At 40.3% G+C, this 22,654-nt stretch overlaps 3 long non-coding RNA genes across 5 annotated transcripts; 2 read left to right on the top strand and 1 right to left on the bottom strand.

Moving 5' to 3' along the window:
- The first annotated feature begins 40 nt into the window (after positions 1 to 40).
- LOC115184219 (uncharacterized) lies at positions 41 to 1,414 on the top strand. Its single transcript, XR_003874229.1, has 2 exons — positions 41 to 204; positions 1,368 to 1,414. It is a non-coding gene; the product is annotated as an uncharacterized LOC115184219 (long non-coding RNA).
- Positions 735 to 1,437, bottom strand: LOC115184220 (uncharacterized). 2 transcript variants are annotated; one of them, XR_003874230.1, is made up of 4 exons: positions 1,176 to 1,437; positions 998 to 1,081; positions 860 to 945; positions 735 to 803 (listed from the first exon to the last, which is right to left on the bottom strand). It is a non-coding gene; the product is annotated as an uncharacterized LOC115184220 (long non-coding RNA). The 2 variants fall into 2 exon arrangements; XR_003874231.1 differs by lacking the exon at positions 735 to 803 and having other exon boundaries at positions 824 to 903; positions 946 to 1,081.
- Positions 1,438 to 2,853: 1,416 nt separating this feature from the next.
- Positions 2,854 to 6,112, top strand: LOC115184221 (uncharacterized). 2 transcript variants are annotated; one of them, XR_003874233.1, is made up of 2 exons: positions 2,854 to 3,308; positions 3,538 to 6,112. It is a non-coding gene; the product is annotated as an uncharacterized LOC115184221 (long non-coding RNA). The 2 variants fall into 2 exon arrangements; XR_003874232.1 differs by having other exon boundaries at positions 2,855 to 3,308; positions 3,426 to 6,112.
- Positions 6,113 to 22,654: the final 16,542 nt, after the last annotated feature.

Genomic DNA, 22,654 nt, shown 5'->3' with positions numbered 1-22,654 from the left:
GCTCCTCCTCCCTGGGCAGCGGCGGCGGTAACCACGGTAACGGCGGTGCGGGAGGGGAGACTGCGTCTCGACGTGTCTCCAGCAGCGTGAAGAGAGGGGTGCTGTCCCTCATCGACACCCTCAAACAGAAGGGACCGCTGCCCACGGCCACTGACCCACCGGAGTAACCACGGAAACTAAACTGACTACGACCCGCACACCCCGGTAACTATGGCAACGAACAACGCTGCACCTCGGTAACCGTGGAAATCACTGCTCTAGCCCAGTTGAACTATGGCAACAAAACGTAGGACCCCCCCATCACCTCAACACAAAGAGAGAGAGACAGAGAGACAGAGAGAGAGAGAGGAGAGAGAGAGAGAGAGAGACAGAGAGACAGAGAGAGAGAGAGAGATGGGTGGGGAGAGAGAGAGAGAGAGAGGAGAGAGAGAGGGGGAGAGAGAGACAGACGGACGGACGGACGGACGGACGGACGGACAGGAAAATAATCAGGTTGGAGTGACTTCTACCCTCTGAACTGGTGACCCTCCCTGTCTGTACCTGTACCTCCAGCATGACCTGGGACACCTGTAGACACACCTGTATTGGGGCAGAGAGTTGGGCCAATAACCAAAATGTTGCTGGTTTGAATCCCTGAGACGACTAGGTGAAAAATCTGTCTATGTGCCCTTGAGCAAGGCATTTAATTACTCCTCTAAGTCGCTCTGGACAAGAGCATCTGCTAAATGACTACACCTGTTCATATCTACACCTGTATACACCTGTTCATATCTACACCTGTTCATATCTACACCTGTATACACCTGTTCATATCTACACCTGTTCATATCTACACCTGTTCATATCTACACCTGTATACACCTGTTCATATCTACACCTGTATACACCTGTTCATATCTACACCTGTTCATATCTACACCTGTATACACCTGTTCATATCTACACCTGTATACACCTGTTCATATCTACACCTGTTCATATCTACACCTGTATACACCTGTTCATATCTACACCTGTTCATATCTACACCTGTATACACCTGTTCATATCTACACCTGTTCATATCTACACCTGTATACACCTGTTCATATCTACACCTGTATACACCTGTTCATATCTACACCTGTATACACCTGTTCATATCTACACCTGTTCATATCTACACCTGTATACACCTGTTCATACAGTGTGCATGAAGCCTTTGATATGAAATATGGAAGTCCAGAACATTCAACTCCACCGCCGGTTTCCCTGTTGAGTTCAACTCATCTCTATCTACCGTAATCTACTAGTCTGGTCTAAACCACTTAGTGACCTTTCACCCAGAACAAGTTGTCTTGTCACTTCCTGTTTTCCTGTATCTACAGAATGCTGTGGCTGTGGAAGGAGGGATGAATGAGGAGAGGAGAAGAGAGGAGAGGAGAGGAAAGAAGAGGAGAGGAGAGGAGAGGAGAGGGGATGAGAGGAGAGGAGAGGAGAGGAGAGGGGATGAGAGGAGAGGAGAGGAGAGGAGAGGGGATGAGAGGAGAGGAGAGGAGAGGGGATGAGAGGAGAGGAGAGGAGAGGAGAGGGGATGAGAGGAGAGGAGAGTGTTTTTATACTTTCAAATATTTCCGTTGCCTTTCTTCCTGACTCTAAGGCCTTTTCTGGTTTGGGGGGGAAAAACCCTTCCTGTTTTAGTAGTCAAACAGAAGACCGTCCTCCGTAGCCTCCTTAGCGTCCTTTTGGCGAGGGATCACAAGTCTATCCTACCACAGAGGACAGTCCTCCATAGCCTCCTTAGCCTCCTTTTGGCGAGGGATCCCAAGTCTATCCTACCACAGAAGACCGTCCTCCATAGCCTCCTTAGCGTCCTTTTGGCGAGGGATCACAAGTCTATCCTACCACAGAAGACAGTCCTCCATAGCCTCCTTAGCCTCCTTTTGGCGAGGGATCCCAAGTCTATCCTACCACAGAAGACCGTCCTCCGTAGCCTCCTTAGCCTCCTTTTGGCGAGGGATCACAAGTCTATCCTACCACAGAAGACAGTCCTCCATAGCCTCCTTAGCCTCCTTTTGGCGAGGGATCCCAAGTCTATCCTACCACAGAAGACCGTCCTCCGTAGCCTCCTTAGCCTCCTTTTGGCGAGGGATCACAAGTCTATCCTACCACAGAAGACAGTCCTCCATAGCCTCCTTAGCCTCCTTTTGGCGAGGGATCCCAAGTCTATCCTACCACAGAAGACCGTCCTCCGTAGCCTCCTTAGCCTCCTTTTGGCGAGGGATCCCAAGTCTATCCTACCACAGAAGACAGTCCTCCATAGCCTCCTTAGCCTCCTTTTGGCGAGGAATCCCAAATCTATCCTACCACAGAAGACAGTCCTCCATAGCCTCTCTCTGAACGGCACACAGACACAATCCATGTCTCAAAGCTTAACAATCCTTCTTCATCCTGTTTCCTCTCCCTTTCAACTAGACTTATTGAAGTGGATTTAACAGGTGGACATCAGTAAGGGATCGTAGCTTTCACCTGGATTCACCTGGTCAGACTGTTTAATGGAAAGAGCAGGTGTTCCTAATGTTTTGTCCACTCAGTGCAAATATATATATATATATATATGTATTTATCAGCAATCTGTTCGTTTATATTGTCTATTGTTGTTTATTTGTTTGTGTCCCAAATGGCACCTTATTTCCCATAGGGCTCTTGTTCATAGTAGTGCATTATATAGGGAATAGGGCTCTTGTTCAAAGTAGTGCACTATATAGGGAATAGGGCTCTTGTTCAAAGTAGTGCACTATATAGGGGATAGGGCTCTTGTTCATAGTAGTGCATTATATAGGGAATAGGGCTCTTGTTCATAGTAGTGCACTATATAGGGGATAGGGCTCTGGTCTATAGTAGTGCACTATATAGGGGATAGGGCTCTTGTTCATAGTAGTGCACTATATAGGGAATAGGGCTCCAAAGCAGTGCACTATATAGTGAATAGGGGGTCATTTGGGACTCATTAAATGTATTTCTTGATGAAAGGCCTTGAGAACAGTTCTCTCTTGAATATTTCACAATTATCAATATTAACAGGCAAGTATGGTGGGAAGGTAGACCAATCAAGAAAGGGCGACATCACGCAGCCTTGAACGCCCCCCTGGACAGAAAGGTTTTTAAACGGACTGTGACATCACGCAGCCTTGAACGCCCCCCGTGGACAGAAAGGTTTTTAAACGGACTGCGACATCACGCAGCCTTGAACGCCCCCCGTGGACAGAAAGGTTTTTAAACGGACTGCGACATCACGTAGCCTTGAACGCCCCCCCGTGGACAGAAAGGTTTCTAAACGGACTGCGACATCACGCAGCCTTGAACGCCCCCCCGTGGACAGAAAGGTTTTTAAACGGACTGCGACATCACGCAGCCTTGAACGCCCCCCCCCCCTGGACAGAAAGGTTTTTAAACGGACTGCGACATCACGCAGCCTTGAACGCCCCCCCGTGGACAGAAAGGTTTTTAAACGGACTGCGACATCACGCAGCCTTGAACGCCCCCGTGGACAGAAAGGTTTTTAAACGGACTGCGACATCACGCAGCCTTGAACGCCCCCCTTGGACAGAAAGGTTTTTAAACGGACTGCGACATCACGCAGCCTTGAACGCCCCCCGTGGACAGAAAGGTTTCTAAACGGACTGCGACATCACCCAGCCTTGAACGCCCCCCCCTGGACAGAAAGGTTTTTAAACGGACTGCGACATCATGTAGCCTTGAACGCCCCCCGTGGACAGAAAGGTTTTTAAACGGACTGCGACATCACGCAGCCTTGAACGCCCCCCCCGTGGACAGAAAGGTTTTTAAACGGACTGCGACATCACGCAGCCTTGAACGCCCCCCGTGGACAGAAAGGTTTTTAAACGGACTGCGACATCACACAGCCTTGAACGCCCCCCGTGGACAGAAAGGTTTTTAAACGGACTGCGACATCACGCAGCCTTGAACGCCCCCCCTGGACAGAAAGGTTTTTAAACGGACTGCGACATCACGCAGCCTTGAACGCCCCCCGTGGACAGAAAGGTTTTTAAACGGACTGCGACATCACGCAGCCTTGAACGCCCCCCCCGTGGACAGAAAGGTTTTTAAACGGACTGCGACATCACGCAGCCTTGAACGCCCCCCCCCCGTGGACAGAAAGGTTTTTAAACGGACTGCGACATCACGCAGCCTTGAACGCCCCCCGTGGACAGAAAGGTTTTTAAACGGACTGCGACGTCACGCAGCCTTGAGTGCCCCCCACGTGGACAGAAAGGTTTTTAAACGGACTGCGACATCACGCAGCCTTGAACGCCCCCCGTGGACAGAAAGGTTTTTAAACGGACTGCGACATCACGCAGCCTTGAACGCCCCCCCCGTGGACAGAAAGGTTTTTAAACGGACTGCGACGTCACGCAGCCTTGAACGCCCCCCCCCCGTGGACAGAAAGGTTTTTAAACGGACTGCGACATCACGCAGCCTTGAACGCCCCCCGTGGACAGAAAGGTTTTTAAACGGACTGCGACGTCACGCAGCCTTGAGTGCCCCCCACGTGGACAGAAAGGTTTTTAAACGGACTGCGACATCACGCAGCCTTGAACGCCCCCCCCGTGGACAGAAAGGTTTTTAAACGGACTGCGACGTCACGCAGCCTTGAACGCCCCCCCCCCCCCCGTGGACAGAAAGGTTTTTAAACGGACTGCGACATCACGCAGCCTTGAACGCCCCCCCCCGTGGACAGAAAGGTTTTTAAACGGACTGCGACATCACGCAGCCTTGAACGCCCCCCGTGGACAGAAAGGTTTTTAAACGGACTGCGACATCACGCAGCCTTGAACGCCCCCCGTGGACAGAAAGGTTTTTAAACGGACTGCGACATCACGATGAGGATATTTTATAACAGTATATTATATTATATATTATTATATTTGCGTTTTATATTGTCACTCCTCACTCACAGTTATAGCACCTTGTCTGCTTCCCAAACTGCGCCCTATTCCCTACGTAGTACAGAGCTTTGAGTACGCCCCCCTATAGACCCTGGTCAAACTGCGCCCTATTCCCTACGTAGTACAGTACTTTGAGTACGCCCCCTATAGACCCTGGTCAAACTGCACCCTATTCCCTACGTAGTACAGAGCTTTGAGTACGCCCCCCTATAGACCCTGGTCAAACTGCACCCTATTCCCTACGTAGTACAGAGCTTTGAGTACGCCTCCTATAGACCCTGGTCAAACTGCACCCTATTCCCTACGTAGTACAGTACTTTGAGTACGCCCCCTATAGACCCTGATAGTGCATCCTATAGGGAATAGGGTTCCATTTAGAACACAGGCCATGTCTGAGACAGACACAAAAGCTTTATAACAGTTAGAACAGTAATAACATGTTATAAAACAAGACAACGGCTTGAGAACAGTTATAACATGTAATGTGTTTTATAACGACACAGGCTTGAGAACAGTTATAACATATTATATGGTTTATAACAAGACAAAGGCTTGAGAACAGTTATAACATATTATATGGTTTATAACAAGACAAAGGCTTGAGAACAGTTATAACATATTATATGGTTTATAACAAGACAAGGGCTTGAGAACAGTTATAACATATTATATGGTTTATAACAAGACAAGGGCTTGAGAACAGTTATAACATGTCATATGTTTTGTAACAAGACACAGGGTTGAGAACAGTTATAACATGTCATATGGTTTATAACAAGACACAGGCTTGAGAACAATTATAACATATTATATGGTTTATAACAAGACAAAGGCTTGAGAACAGTTATAACATGTCATATGGTTTATAACAAGACACAGGCTTGAGAACAATTATAACATATTATATGGTTTATAACAAGACAAAGGCTTGAGAACAGTTATAACATATTATATGGTTTATAACAAGACAAGGGCTTGAGAACAGTTATAACATGTTATGTTATAGAACAAGACACGGGCTGGAGAACAGTTATAACATGTTATAGAACAAGACAAGGGCTTTAGCCTCCATGTGTTGCCTTCCGTTTGCTCCTCACTGGTTTATCACTATATCAGTTTAACCTGTATGAACCTGTATGAATAAACGACTTATTAAAAACAGGCCTCAGACTCCTGTGGTCGCTGTGTGTGTGTGTGTGTGTGTGTGTGTGTGTTTTGACTACTTCACAACTCTTTGCCTTTCTCTGTGTTGGAGAAAGGGAGCGAGGAGGAGGAGAGATTTGATGGGGTTGGAGGGTGATACGAGAAGGGGGAGGAGAGGGGGGAGGAGAAGGGGGAGGGAGAGAACTTCTACTGTTACTCCCCAGGGAGGTGAGGCTGGGGGAGGAGAGGGGAGGAGGGAGGAGAGGGGAGAGGGAGAGGGGGGAGAGGAGGGGGGAGGAGAGGGGGGAGGTGAGGCTGGGGGAGGAGAGGGGGGAGGAGAAGGGGGAGGGAGAGAACTTCTACTGTTACTCCCCAGGGAGGTGAGGCTGGGGGAGGAGAGGAGGGAGGAGAGGGGAGAGGGAGAGGGGGGAGGAGAGGAGGGAGGAGAGGAGGGGGAGGAGAGGGGGGAGGTGAGGCTGGGGGAGGAGAGGGGGGAGGAGAAGGGGGAGGAGAGAGGGGAGGGAGAGAACTTCTACTGTTACTCCCCAGGGAGGTGAGGCTGGGGGAGGATTAATTAGTTCTAGTTCAGTTTTAACTCTATTAGTTCTAGTTCAGTTTTAACTCTATTAGTTCTAACAGTTTTAACTCTATTAGTTCTAGTTCAGTTTTAACTCTATTAGTTCTAGTTCAGTTTTAATTCTATTAGTTCTAGTTCAGTTTTAACTCTATTAGTTCTAGTTCAGTTTTAACTCTATTAGTTCTAGTTCAGTTTTAACTCTATTAGTTCTAGTTCAGTTTTAACTCTATTAGTTCTAGTTCTAACAGTTTTAACTCTATTAGTTCTAGTTCAGTATTAACTCTATTAGTTCTAGTTCAGTTTTAACTCTATTAGTTCTAGTTCTAACAGTTTTAACTCTATTAGTTCTAGTTCTAGTTCAGTTTTAACTCTATTAGTTCTAGTTCAGTTTTAACTCTATTAGTTCTAGTTCAGTTTTAACTCTATTAGTTCTAGTTCAGTTTTAACTCTATTAGTTCTAGTTCAGTATTAACTCTATTAGTTCTAACAGTTTTAACTCTATTAGTTCTAACAGTTTTAACTCTATTAGTTCTAGTTCAGTTTTAACTCTATTAGTTCTAGTTCAGTATTAACTCTATTAGTTCTAGTTCAGTTTTAACTCTATTAGTTCTAGTTCAGTTTTAACTCTATTAGTTCTAGTTCAGTTTTAACTCTATTAGTTCTAACAGTTTTAACTCTATTAGTTCTAGTTCAGTATTAACTCTATTAGTTCTAACAGTTTTAACTCTATTAGTTCTAGTTCAGTTTTAACTCTATTAGTTCTACCAGTTTTAACTCTATTAGTTCTAGTTCTAACAGTTTTAACTCTATTTGTTCTAGTTCAGTATTAACTCTATTAGTTGTAGATCAGTTTTAACTCTATTAGTTCTAACAGTTTTAACTCTATTAGTTCTAGTTCAGTTTTAACTCTATTAGTTCTAGTTCTAACAGTTTTAACTCTATTAGTTCTAGTTCAGTATTAACTCTATTAGTTCTAGTTCAGTTTTAACTCTATTAGTTCTAGTTCTAACAGTTTTAACTCTATTAGTTCTAGTTCAGTTTTAACTCTATTAGTTCTAGTTCTAACAGTTTTAACTCTATTAGTTGTAGTTCAGTTTTAACTCTATTAGTTCTAACAGTTTTAACTCTATTAGTTCTAGTTCAGTTTTAACTCTATTAGTTCTAGTTCTAACAGTTTTAACTCTATTAGTTCTAACAGTTTTAACTCTATTAGTTCTAACATTTTTAACTCTATTAGTTCTAGTTCAGTTTTAACTCTATTAGTTCTAGTTCAGTTTTAACTCTATTAGTTCTAGTTCTAACAGTTTTAACTCTATTAGTTCTAGTTCAGTATTAACTCTATTAGTTCTAGTTCAGTTTTAACTCTATTAGTTCTAGTTCTAACAGTTTTAACTCTATTAGTTCTAGTTCAGTTTTAACTCTATTAGTTCTAGTTCTACCAGTTTTAACTCTATTAGTTCTAGTTCTAACAGTTTTAACTCTATTAGTTCTAGTTCAGTTTTAACTCTATTAGTTCTAGTTCAGTTTTAACTCTATTAGTTCTAGTTCAGTTTTAACTCTATTAGTTCTAGTTCAGTATTAACTCTATTAGTTCTAGTTCAGTATTAACTCTATTAGTTCTAGTTCAGTATTAACTCTATTAGTTCTAGTTCAGTTTTAACTCTATTAGTTCTAGTTCAGTTTTAACTCTATTAGTTCTAGTTCAGTTTTAACTCTATTAGTTCTAGTTCAGTTTTAACTCTATTAGTTCTAGTTCAGTTTTAACTCTATTAATTCTAGTTCAGTATTAACTCTATTAGTTCTAGTTCAGTTTTAACTCTATTAGTTCTAGTTCAGTATTAACTCTATTAGTTCTAGTTCAGTTTTAACTCTATTAGTTCTAGTTCTAGCAGTTTTAACTCTATTAGTTCTAGTTCAGTTTTAACTCTATTAGTTCTAGTTCTAGCAGTTTTAACTCTATTAGTTCTAGTTCAGTATTAACTCTATTAGTTCTAACAGTTTTAACTCTATTAGTTCTAGTTCAGTTTTAACTCTATTAGTTCTAGTTCAGTTTTAACTCTATTAGTTGTAGTTCAGTTTTAACTCTATTAGTTCTAGTTCAGTTTTAACTCTATTAGTTCTAGTTCAGTTTTAACTCTATTAGTTCTAGTTCTAGCAGTTTTAACTCTATTAGTTCTAGTTCAGTTTTAACTCTATTAGTTCTAGTTCTAACAGTTTTAACTCTATTAGTTCTAGTTCAGTTTTAACTCTATTAGTTCTAGTTCTACCAGTTTTAACTCTATTAGTTCTAGTTCTAACAGTTTTAACTCTATTAGTTCTAGTTCAGTTTTAACTCTATTAGTTCTAGTTCAGTTTTAACTCTATTAGTTCTAGTTCAGTTTTAACTCTATTAGTTCTAGTTCAGTATTAACTCTATTAGTTCTAGTTCAGTATTAACTCTATTAGTTCTAGTTCAGTATTAACTCTATTAGTTCTAGTTCAGTTTTAACTCTATTAGTTCTAGTTCAGTTTTAACTCTATTAGTTCTAGTTCAGTTTTAACTCTATTAGTTCTAGTTCAGTTTTAACTCTATTAGTTCTAGTTCAGTTTTAACTCTATTAATTCTAGTTCAGTATTAACTCTATTAGTTCTAGTTCAGTTTTAACTCTATTAGTTCTAGTTCAGTATTAACTCTATTAGTTCTAGTTCAGTTTTAACTCTATTAGTTCTAGTTCTAGCAGTTTTAACTCTATTAGTTCTAGTTCAGTTTTAACTCTATTAGTTCTAGTTCAGTTTTAACTCTATTAGTTCTAGTTCAGTATTAACTCTATTAGTTCTAACAGTTTTAACTCTATTAGTTCTAGTTCAGTTTTAACTCTATTAGTTCTAGTTCAGTTTTAACTCTATTAGTTGTAGTTCAGTTTTAACTCTATTAGTTCTAGTTCAGTTTTAACTCTATTAGTTCTAGTTCAGTTTTAACTCTATTAGTTCTAGTTCTAGCAGTTTTAACTCTATTAGTTCTAGTTCTAGCAGTTTTAACTCTATTAGTTCTAGTTCAGTTTTAACTCTATTAGTTCTAGTTCAGTATTAACTCTATTAGTTCTAACAGTTTTAACTCTATTAGTTCTAACAGTTTTAACTCTATTAGTTCTAGTTCAGTTTTAACTCTATTAGTTCTAGTTCAGTTTTAACTCTATTAGTTCTAGTTCAGTTTTAACTCTATTAGTTCTAGTTCAGTATTAACTCTATTAGTTCTAGTTCAGTATTAACTCTATTAGTTCTAGTTCAGTATTAACTCTATTAGTTCTAGTTCAGTTTTAACTCTATTAGTTCTAGTTCAGTTTTAACTCTATTAGTTCTAGTTCAGTTTTAACTCTATTAGTTCTAGTTCAGTTTTAACTTTATTAGTTCTAGTTCAGTTTTAACTCTATTAGTTCTAGTTCAGTTTTAACTCTATTAGTTCTAGTTCAGTGTTAACTCTATTAGTTCTAACAGTTAACTCTATTAGTTCTAGTTCAGTTTAAACTCTATTAGTTCTAACAGTTTTAACTCTTAGTTCTAGTTCAGTTTTAACTCTATTAGTTCTAACAGTTTTAACTCTATTAGTTATAGTTTAGTTTTAACTCTATTAGTTCTAAGAGTTTTAACTCTATTAGTTCTAGTTCTACCAGTTTTAACTCTATTAGTTCTAACAGTTTTAACTCTATTAGTTCTAGTTCAGTTTTAACTCTATTAGTTCTAGTTCAGTTTTAACTCTATTAGTTCTAGTTCAGTTTTAACTCTATTAGTTCTAGTTCAGTTTTAACTCTATTAGTTCTAGTTCAGTTTTAACTCTATTAATTCTAGTTCAGTATTAACTCTATTAGTTCTAGTTCAGTTTTAACTCTATTAGTTCTAGTTCAGTATTAACTCTATTAGTTCTAGTTCAGTTTTAACTCTATTAGTTCTAGTTCTAGCAGTTTTAACTCTATTAGTTCTAGTTCAGTTTTAACTCTATTAGTTCTAGTTCAGTTTTAACTCTATTAGTTCTAGTTCAGTATTAACTCTATTAGTTCTAACAGCTTTAACTCTATTAGTTCTAGTTCAGTTTTAACTCTATTAGTTCTAGTTCAGTTTTAACTCTATTAGTTGTAGTTCAGTTTTAACTCTATTAGTTCTAGTTCAGTTTTAACTCTATTAGTTCTAGTTCAGTTTTAACTCTATTAGTTCTAGTTCTACCAGTTTTAACTCTATTAGTTCTAGTTCTAGCAGTTTTAACTCTATTAGTTCTAGTTCAGTTTTAACTCTATTAGTTCTAGTTCAGTTTTAACTCTATTAGTTCTAGTTCAGTTTTAACTCTATTAGTTCTAGTTCAGTTTTAACTCTATTAGTTCTAGTTCAGTATTAACTCTATTAGTTCTAACAGTTTTAACTCTATTAGTTCTAACAGTTTTAACTCTATTAGTTCTAGTTCAGTTTTAACTCTATTAGTTCTAGTTCAGTTTTAACTCTATTAGTTCTAGTTCAGTTTTAACTCTATTAGTTCTAGTTCAGTATTAACTCTATTAGTTCTAGTTCAGTTTTAACTCTATTAGTTCTAGTTCAGTTTTAACTCTATTAGTTCTAGTTCAGTTTTAACTCTATTAGTTCTAACAGTTTTAACTCTATTAGTTCTAGTTCAGTTTTAACTCTATTAGTTCTAACCGTTTTAACTCTATTAGTTCTAGTTCAGTTTTAACTCTATTAGTTCTAGTTCAGTATTAACTCTATTAGTTCTAGTTCAGTTTTAACTCTATTAGTTCTAGTTCAGTTTTAACTCTATTAGTTCTAGTTCAGTTTTAACTCTATTAGTTCTAGTTCAGTTTTAACTCTATTAGTTCTAGTTCAGTTTTAACTCTATTAGTTCTAGTTCAGTTTTAACTCTATTAGTTCTAGTTCAGTTTTAACTCTATTAGTTGTAGTTCAGTTTTAACTCTATTAGTTCTAACAGTTTTAACTCTATTAGTTCTAACAGTTTTATCTCTATTAGTTCTAGTTCAGTTTTAACTCTATTAGTTCTAGTTCAGTTTCAACTCTATTAGTTCTAGTTCAGTTTTAACTCTATTAGTTCTACCAGTTTTAACTCTATTAGTTCTAACAGTTTTAACTCTATTAGTTCTAACAGTTTTAACTCTATTAGTTCTAGTTCAGTTTTAACTCTATTAGTTCTAGTTCAGTATTAACTCTATTAGTTCTAACAGTTTTAACTCTATTAGTTCTAGTTTAGTTTTAACTCTATTAGTTCTAGTTCAGTTTTAACTCTATTAGTTCTAGTTCAGTTTTAACTCTATTAGTTCTACCAGTTTTAACTCTATTAGTTCTAACAGTTTTAACTCTATTAGTTCTAGTTTAGTTTTAACTCTATTAGTTCTAGTTCAGTTTTAACTCTATTAGTTCTAGTTCAGTTTTAACTCTATTAGTTCTAGTTCAGTTTTAACTCTATTAGTTCTAGTTCAGTTTTAACTCTATTAGTTCTAGTTCAGTTTTAACTCTATTAGTTCTAGTTCAGTTTTAACTCTATTAGTTCTAGTTCAGTTTTAACTCTATTAGTTCTAGTTATAACAGTTTTAACTCTATTAGTTCTAGTTCAGTTTTAACTCTATTAGTTCTAGTTCTAGCAGTTTTAACTCTATTAGTTCTAGTTCAGTTTTAACTCTATTAGTTCTAGTTCAGTTTTAACTCTATTAGTTCTAGTTCTAGCAGTTTTAACTCTATTAGTTCTAGTTCTAGCAGTTTTAACTCTATTAGTTCTAGTTCAGTATTAACTCTATTAGTTCTAACAGTTTTAACTCTATTAGTTCTAGTTCAGTATTAACTCTATTAGTTCTAGTTCAGTTTTAACTCTATTAGTTCTAACAGTTTTAACTCTATTAGTTCTAGTTCAGTTTTAACTCTATTAGTTCTAGTTCAGTTTTAACTCTATTAGTTCTAGTTCAGTATTAACTCTATTAGTTGTAGTTCAGTTTTAACTCTATTAGTTCTAACAGTTTTAACTCTATTAGTTCTAACAGTTTTAACTCTATTAGTTCTAGTTCAGTTTTAACTCTATTAGTTCTAGTTCAGTTTTAACTCTATTAGTTCTAGTTCAGTATTAACTCTATTAGTTCTAACAGTTTTAACTCTATTAGTTCTAGTTCAGTATTAACTCTATTAGTTCTAGTTCAGTTTTAACTCTATTAGTTCTAGTTCAGTTTTAACTCTATTAGTTCTAACAGTTTTAACTCTATTAGTTCTAACAGTTTTAACTCTATTAGTTCTAGTTCAGTTTTAACTCTATTAGTTCTAGTTCAGTTTTAACTCTATTAGTTCTAGTTCAGTTTTAACTCTATTAGTTCTAGTTCAGTTTTAACTCTATTAGTTCTAGTTCAGTTTTAACTCTATTAGTTCTAACAGTTTTAACTCTATTAGTTCTAACAGTTTTAACTCTATTAGTTCTAACAGTTTTAACTCTATTAGTTCTAGTTCAGTTTTAACTCTATTAGTTCTAACAGTTTTAACTCTATTAGTTCTAGTTCTAGCAGTTTAATGTGCTTCTTCCTGAGCCACTCCTTTGTTGCCTTGGCCGTGTGTTTTGGGTCATTGTCATACTGGAATACCCATCCACGACCCGTTTTCAATGCCCTGGCTGAGGGAAGGAGGTTCTCACCCAAGATTTGACGGTACATGGCCCTGTCCATCATCCCTTTGATGCGGTGAAGTTGTCCTGTCCCCTTAGCAGAAAAACACCCCCAAAGCATAATGTTTCCACTGCCATGTTTGACGGTGGAGATGGTGTTCTTGGCGTCATAGGCAGCATTCCTCCTCCAAACACGGTGAGTTGAGTTGATGTCAAAGAGCTCCATTTTGGTCTCATCTAACCACAACACTTTCACCAGTTGTCCTCTGAGTCATTCAGATGTTCATTGGCAAACTTCAGACGGGCATGTATATGTATTCTTGAGCAGGGGGACCTTGCGGGCGCTGTTTTATTGGTGACTATGGTCCCAGCTGCCTTGAGATCATTGACAAGATCCTCCCGTGTAGTTCTGGGCTGATTCCTCACCGTTCTCATGATCATTGCAACTCCACGTGGTGAGATCTTGCATGGAGCCCCAGGCCGAGGGATATTGACAGTTCTTTTGTGTTTCTTCCATTTGCGAATAATCGCACCAAATGTTGTCACCTTCTCACCAAGCTGCTTGGCGATGGTCTTGTAGCCCATTCCAGCCTTATGTAGGTCTACAATCTTGTCCCTGACATCCTTGGAGAGCTCTTTGGTCTTGGCCATGGTGGAGAGTTTGGAATCTGATTGATTGCTTCAAAGGACAGGTGTCTTTTTTACATGTAACAAGCTGCGGTTAGGAGCACTCCCTTTAAGAGTGTGCTCCTAATCTCAGCTCGTTACCTGTATAAAAGACACCTGGGAGCCAGAAATCTTTCTGATTGAGAGGGGGTCAAATACTTATTTCCCTCATTAAAATGCAAATCAATTTATAACATTTTTGACATGCGTTTTTCTGGATATTTTTGTTGTTATTCTGTCTCTCACTGTTCAAATAAACCTACCATTAAAATTATAGACTGATCCTTTCTTTGTCAGTGGGCAAACGTACAAAATCAGCAGGGGATCAAATACTTTTTTCCCCCACTGTACTCTCCTAACATAATCTAATGTTTTGCTTTCGCTGTAAAGCCTTTTGGGAATCGGACAACGTCGTTCGATTCAGGAGAAGTGTATCTATAAAATGGTGTAAAATAGTCCTATTTTTGAGAAATTTGAATTATGACATTTTGTGGTTTTAAATTTGGCGCTCTGATTTTTCACTGCCTGTTGAATAGTGTGGGACGATTTCGTCCCACCTCCCCTAGAGAGTTTAAGGTTTTCCTTGCCGGGTACGACACATTGTAGAGGTCACCCTTTACATGAAGATGATGGAAATGGATGGTTCTGCAATGTGAAGAAGGGAACATCTCTGAGACAGTCAACACCTGGCTGGACTCCACAAGGGAACATCTCTGAGACAGACAACACCTGGCTGGACTCCACAAGGGAACATCTCTGAGACAGACAACACCTGGCTGGACTCCAGACGGGAACATCTCTGAGACAGACAACACCTGGCTGGACTCCACAAGGGAACATCTCTGAGACAGACAACACCTGGCTGGACTCCAGACGGGAACATCTCTGAGACAGACAACACCTGGCTGGACTCCAGACGGGAACATCTCTGAGACAGACAACACCTGGCTGGACTCCAGACGGGAACATCTCTGAGACAGACAACACCTGGCTGGACTCCAGAAGGGAACATCTCTGAGACAGACAACACCTGGCTGGACTCCAGACGGGAACATCTCTGAGACAGACAACACCTGGCTGGACTCCACAAGGGAACATCTCTGAGACAGACAACACCTGGCTGGACTCCAGACGGGAACATCTCTGAGACAGACAACACCTGGCTGGACTCCAGACGGGAACATCTCTGAGACAGACAACACCTGGCTGGACTCCACAAGGGAACATCTCTGAGACAGACAACACCTGGCTGGACTCCAGAAGGGAACATCTCTGAGACAGACAACACCTGGCTGGACTCCAGAAGGGAACATCTCTGAGACAGACAACACCTGGCTGGACTCCAGAAGGGAACATCTCTGAGACAGACAACACCTGGCTGGACTCCAGACGGGAACATCTCTGAGACAGACAACACCTGGCTGGACTCCAAAAGTGGACATCCCATAACAACTGGGGAGAACAGTAGAACAGGAGAACAGGAGAACAGTAGAACAGGAGAACAGGAGAACAGGAGAACAGCAGAACAGGAGAACAGCAGAACAGCAGAACAGGAGAACAGGAGAACAGCAGAACAGCAGAACAGGAGAACAGGAGAACAGGAGAACAGCAGAACAGGAGAACAGGAGAACAGGAGAACAGCAGAACAGGAGAACAGCAGAACAGGAGAACAGGAGAACAGGAGAACAGGAGAACAGCAGAACAGGAGAACAGCAGAACAGTAGAAGGAAACTAAAGGAAATGAAGGGCCAATAGCCTTTAGACGGTCAAAAGTGGAGAGGAGAGGTCTCTTCCTTATGGACACCAAGATGATAATAAGGTGAGGTCTCTTCCTTATGGACACCAAGATGATAATAAGGTGAGGTCTCTTCCTTATGGACACCAAGATGATAATAAGGAGAGGTCTCTTCCTTATGGACACCAAGATGATAATAAGGTGAGGTCTCTTCCTTATGGACACCAAGATGATAATAAGGTGAGGTCTCTTCCTTATGGACACCAAGATGATAATAAGGAGAGGTCTCTTCCTTATGGACACCAAGATGATAATAAGGTGAGGTCTCTTCCTTATGGACACCAAGATGATAATAAGGTGAGGTCTCTTCCTTATGGACACCAAGATGATAATAAGGTGAGGTCTCTTCCTTATGGACACCAAGATGATAACAAGGTGAGGTCTCTTCCTTATGGACACCAAGATGATAATAAGGTGAGGTCTCTTCCTTATGGACACCAAGATGATAATAAGGTGAGGTCTCTTCCTTATGGACACCCAAGATGATAATAAGGTGAGGTCTCTTCCTTATGGACACCAGATGATAACTAAGGTGAGGTCTCTTTCCTTATGGACCCCAAGATGATAATTAAGGGAGGTCTCTTCCTTATGGCACCACCTGATAACAAGGGATGGTCTCTCCTTTGGACAACCCCAAGATGTAAAGGTGAGCTCTTCCTTATGGACACCAAGCTGATAATAAGGTGAGGTCTCTTCCTTATGGACACCAGATGATAATAAGGTGAGTTCTCTTCCTTAGTGGACCACCAAGATGATAATAAGGTGAGGTCTCTCCTTATGGGACACCAAGATGATAACAGGTGAGGTCTCACCTTATGGACACCAAGATGATAATAAGGTGAGGTCTCTTCCTTATGGACACCAAGATGATAATAAGGTGAGGTCTCTTCCTTATGGACACCAAGATGATAATAAGGAGAGGTCTCTTCCTTATGGACACCAAGATGATAATAAGGTGAGGTCTCTTCCTTATGGACACCAAGATGATAATAAGGTGAGGTCTCTTCCTTATGGACACCAAGATGATAATAAGGTGAGGTCTCTTCCTTATGGACACCAAGATGATAATAAGGTGAGGTCTCTTCCTTATGGACACCAAGATGATAATAAGGTGAGGTCTCTTCCTTATGGACACCAAGATGATAATAAGGTGAGGTCTCTTCCTTATGGACACCAAGATGATAATAAGGTGAGGTCTCTTCCTTATGGACACCAAGATGATAATAAGGTGAGGTCTCTTCCTTATGGACACCAAGATGATAATAAGGTGAGGTCTCTTCCTTATGGACACCAAGATGATAATAAGGTGAGGTCTCTTCCTTATGGACACCAAGATGATAATAAGGTGAGGTCTCTTCCTTATGGACACCAAGATGATAATAAGGTGAGGTCTCTTCCTTATGGACACCAAGATGGATAATAAGGTGAGGTCTCTTCCTTATGGACACCAAGATGATAATAAGGTGAGGTCTCTTCCTTATGGACACCAAGATGATAATAAGGTGAGGTCTCTTCCTTATGGACACCAAGATGATAATAAGGTGAGGTCTCTTCCTTATGGACACCAAGATGATAATAAGGTGAGGTCTCTTCCTTATGGACACCAAGATGATAATAAGGTGAGGTCTCTTCCTTATGGACACCAAGATGATAATAAGGTGAGGTCTCTTCCTTATGGACACCAAGATGATAATAAGGTGAGGTCTCTTCCTTATGGACACCAAGATGATAACTAAGGTGAGGTCTCTTCCTTATGGACACCAAGATGATAATAAGGTGAGGTCTCTTCCTTATGGACACCAAGATGATAATAAGGTGAGGTCTCTTCCTTATGGACACCAAGATGATAATAAGGTGAGGTCTCTTCCTTATGGACACCAAGATGATAATAAGGTGAGGTCTCTTCCTTATGGACACCAAGATGATAATAAGGTGAGGTCTCTTCCTTATGGACACCAAGATGATAATAAGGTGAGGTCTCTTCCTTATGGACACCAAGATGATAACTAAGGTGAGGTCTCTTCCTTATGGACACCAAGATGATAATAAGGTGAGGTCTCTTCCTTATGGACACCAAGATGATAATAAGGTGAGGTCTCTTCCTTATGGACACCAAGATGATAATAAGGTGAGGTCTCTTCCTTATGGACACCAAGATGATAATAAGGTGAGGTCTCTTCCTTATGGACACCAAGATGATAATAAGGTGAGGTCTCTTCCTTATGGACACCAAGATGATAATAAGGTGAGGTCTCTTCCTTATGGACACCAAGATGATAATAAGGTGAGGTCTCTTCCTTATGGACACCAAGATGATAATAAGGTGAGGTCTCTTCCTTATGGACACCAAGATGATAATAAGGTGAGGTCTCTTCCTTATGGACACCAAGATGATAAAAAGGTGAGGTCTCTTCCTTATGGACACCAAGTTGATAATAAGGTGAGGTCTCTTCCTTATGGACACCAAGATGATAATAAGGTGAGGTCTCTTCCTTATGGACACCAAGATGATAATAAGGTGAGGTCTCTTCCTTATGGACACCAAGATGATAATAAGGTGAGGTCTCTTCCTTATGGACACCAAGATGATAATAAGGTGAGGTCTCTTCCTTATGGACACCAAGATGATAATAAGGTGAGGTCTCTTCCTTATGGACACCAAGATGATAATAAGGTGAGGTCTCTTCCTTATGGACACCAAGATGATAATAAGGTGAGGTCTCTTCCTTATGGACACCAAGATGATAATAAGGTGAGGTCTCTTCCTTATGGACACCAAGATGATAATAAGGTGAGGTCTCTTCCTTATGGACACCAAGATGATAATAAGGTGAGGTCTCTTCCTTATGGACACCAAGATGATAACAAGGTGAGGTCTCTTCCTTATGGACACCAAGATGATAATAAGGTGAGGTCTCTTCCTTATGGACACCAAGATGATAACAAGGTGAGGTCTCTTCCTTATGGACACCAAGATGATAATAAGGTGAGGTCTCTTCCTTATGGACACCAAGATGATAATAAGGTGAGGTCTCTTCCTTATGGACACCAAGATGATAATAAGGTGAGGTCTCTTCCTTATGGACACCAAGATGATAATAAGGTGAGGTCTCTTCCTTATGGACACCAAGATGATAACAAGGTGAGGTCTCTTCCTTATGGACACCAAGATGATAACAAGGTGAGGTCTCTTCCTTATGGACACCAAGATGATAATAAGGTGAGGTCTCTTCCTTATGGACACCAAGATGATAACAAGGTGAGGTCTCTTCCTTATGGACACCAAGATGATAATAAGGTGAGGTCTCTTCCTTATGGACACCAAGATGATAATAAGGTGAGGTCTCTTCCTTATGGACACCAAGATGATAATAAGGTGAGGTCTCTTCCTTATGGACACCAAGATGATAATAAGGTGAGGTCTCTTCCTTATGGACACCAAGATGATAATAAGGTGAGGTCTCTTCCTTATGGACACCAAGATGATAATAAGGTGAGGTCTCTACCTTATGGACACCAAGATGATAACAAGGAGAGGTCTCTTCCTTATGGACACCAAGATGATAACAAGGTGAGGTCTCTTCCTTATGGACACCAAGATGATAACAAGGTGAGGTCTCTTCCTTATGGACACCAAGATGATAACAAGGAGAGGTCTCTTCCTTATGGACACCAAGATGATAACAAGGTGAGGTCTCTTCCTTATGGACACCAAGATGATAAAGGTGAGGTCTTCTTCCTTATGGACACCAAGATGATAATAAGGTGAGGTCTCTTCCTTATGGACACCAAGATGATAATAAGGTGAGGTCTCTTCCTTATGGACACCAAGATGATAATAAGGTGAGGTCTCTTCCTTATGGACACCAAGATGATAATAAGGTGAGGTCTCTTCCTTATGGACACCAAGATGATAATAAGGTGAGGTCTCTTCCTTATGGACACCAAGATGATAATAAGGTGAGGTCTCTTCCTTATGGACACCAAGATGATAATAAGGTGAGGTCTCTTCCTTATGGACACCAAGATGATAATAAGGTGAGGTCTCTTCCTTATGGACACCAAGATGATAATAAGGTGAGGTCTCTTCCTTATGGACACCAAGATGATAATAAGGTGAGGTCTCTTCCTTATGGACACCAAGATGATAATAAGGTGAGGTCTCTTCCTTATGGACACCAAGATGATAATAAGGTGAGGTCTCTTCCTTATGGACACCCAAGATGATAATAAGGTGAGGTCTCTTCCTTATGGACACCAAGATGATAATAAGGTGAGGTCTCTTCCTTATGGACACCAAGATGATAATAAGGTGAGGTCTCTTCCTTATGGACACCAAGATGATAATAAGGTGAGGTCTCTTCCTTATGGACACCAAGATGATAATAAGGTGAGGTCTCTTCCTTATGGACACCAAGATGATAATAAGGTGAGGTCTCTTCCTTATGGACACCAAGATGATAATAAGGTGAGGTCTCTTCCTTATGGACACCAAGATGATAATAAGGTGAGGTCTCTTCCTTATGGACACCAAGATGATAATAAGGTGAGGTCTCTTCCTTATGGACACCAAGATGATAATAAGGTGAGGTCTCTTCCTTATGGACACCAAGATGATAATAAGGAGAGGTCTCTTCCTTATGGACACCAAGATGATAACAAGGTGAGGTCTCTTCCTTATGGACACCAAGATGATAATAAGGTGAGGTCTCTTCCTTATGGACACCAAGATGATAATAAGGAGAGGTCTCTTCCTTATTGACACCAAGATGATAATAAGGTGAGGTCTCTTCCTTATGGACACCAAGATGATAATAAGGTGAGGTCTCTTCCTTATGGACACCAAGATGATAATAAGGTGAGGTCTCTTCCTTATGGACACCAAGATGATAATAAGGTGAGGTCTCTTCCTTATGGACACCAAGATGATAATAAGGTGAGGTCTCTTCCTTATGGACACCAAGATGATAATAAGGTGAGGTCTCTTCCTTATGGACACCAAGATGATAATAAGGTGAGGTCTCTTCCTTATGGACACCAAGATGATAATAAGGTGAGGTCTCTTCCTTATGGACACCAAGATGATAATAAGGTGAGGTCTCTTCCTTATGGACACCAAGATGATAATAAGGTGAGGTCTCTTCCTTATGGACACCAAGATGATAATAAGGTGAGGTCTCTTCCTTATGGACACCAAGATGATAATAAGGTGAGGTCTCTTCCTTATGGACACCAAGATGATAATAAGGTGAGGTCTCTTCCTTATGGACACCAAGATGATAATAAGGTGAGGTCTCTTCCTTATGGACACCAAGATGATAATAAGGTGAGGTCTCTTCCTTATGGACACCAAGATGATAATAAGGTGAGGTCTCTTCCTTATGGACACCAAGATGATAATAAGGTGAGGTCTCTTCCTTATGGACACCAAGATGATACTAAGGTGAGGTCTCTTCCTTATGGACACCAAGATGATAAAGGTGAGGTCTCTTCCTTATGGACACCAAGATGATAACAAGGTGAGGTCTCTTCCTTATGGACACCAAGATGATAACAAGGTGAGGTCTCTTCCTTATGGACACCAAGATGATAACAAGGTGAGGTCTCTTCCTTATGGACACCAAGATGATAACAAGGTGAGGTCTCTTCCTTATGGACACCAAGATGATAATAAGGTGAGGTCTCTTCCTTATGGACACCAAGATGATAATAAGGTGAGGTCTCTTCCTTATGGACACCAAGATGATAACAAGGTGAGGTCTCTTCCTTATGGACACCAAGATGATAACAAGGTGAGGTCTCTTCCTTATGGACACCAAGATGATAACAAGGTGAGGTCTCTTCCTTATGAACACCAAGATGATAATAAGGAGAGGTCTCTTCCTTATGGACACCAAGATGATAATAAGGTGAGGTCTCTTCCTTATGGACACCAAGATGATAATAAGGTGAGGTCTCTTCCTTATGGACACCAAGATGATAATAAGGAGAGGTCTCTTCCTTATGGACACCAAGATGATAATAAGGAGAGGTCTCTTCCTTATGGACACCAAGATGATAATAAGGAGAGGTCTCTTCCTTATGGACACCAAGATGATAATAAGGTGAGGTCTCTTCCTTATGGACACCAAGATGATAATAAGGTGAGGTCTCTTCCTTATGGACACCAAGATGATAATAAGGAGAGGTCTCTTCCTTATGGACACCAAGATGATAATAAGGAGAGGTCTCTTCCTTATGGACACCAAGATGATAATAAGGAGAGGTCTCTTCCTTATGGACACCAAGATGATAACAAGGTGAGGTCTCTTCCTTATGGACACCAAGATGATAATAAGGTGAGGTCTCTTCCTTATGGACACCAAGATGATAATAAGGTGAGGTCTCTTCCTTATCGACACCAAGATGATAATAAGGTGAGGTCTCTTCCTTATGGACACCAAGATGATAATAAGGTGAGGTCTCTTCCTTATGGACACCAAGATGATAATAAGGTGAGGTCTCTTCCTTATGGACACCAAGATGATAATAAGGAGAGGTCTCTTCCTTATGGACACCAAGATGATAATAAGGTGAGGTCTCTTCCTTATGGACACCAAGATGATAATAAGGTGAGGTCTCTTCCTTATGGACACCAAGATGATAATAAGGTGAGGTCTCTTCCTTATGGACACCAAGATGATAACAAGGTGAGGTCTCTTCCTTATGGACACCAAGATGATAACAAGGTGAGGTCTCTTCCTTATGGACACCAAGATGATAATAAGGTGAGGTCTCTTCCTTATGGACACCAAGATGATAATAAGGTGAGGTCTCTTCCTTATGGACACCAAGATGATAATAAGGTGAGGTCTCTTCCTTATGGACACCAAGATGATAATAAGGTGAGGTCTCTTCCTTATGGACACCAA

The sequence above is a fragment of the Salmo trutta genome, unplaced genomic scaffold (genome assembly GCF_901001165.1).
Source record: "Salmo trutta unplaced genomic scaffold, fSalTru1.1, whole genome shotgun sequence".
Classification (NCBI taxonomy): domain Eukaryota; kingdom Metazoa; phylum Chordata; class Actinopteri; order Salmoniformes; family Salmonidae; genus Salmo; species Salmo trutta.
The sequence above is the reverse complement of the archived record's forward strand: the minus strand, read 5'-3'. Positions and strand labels throughout refer to the sequence as shown.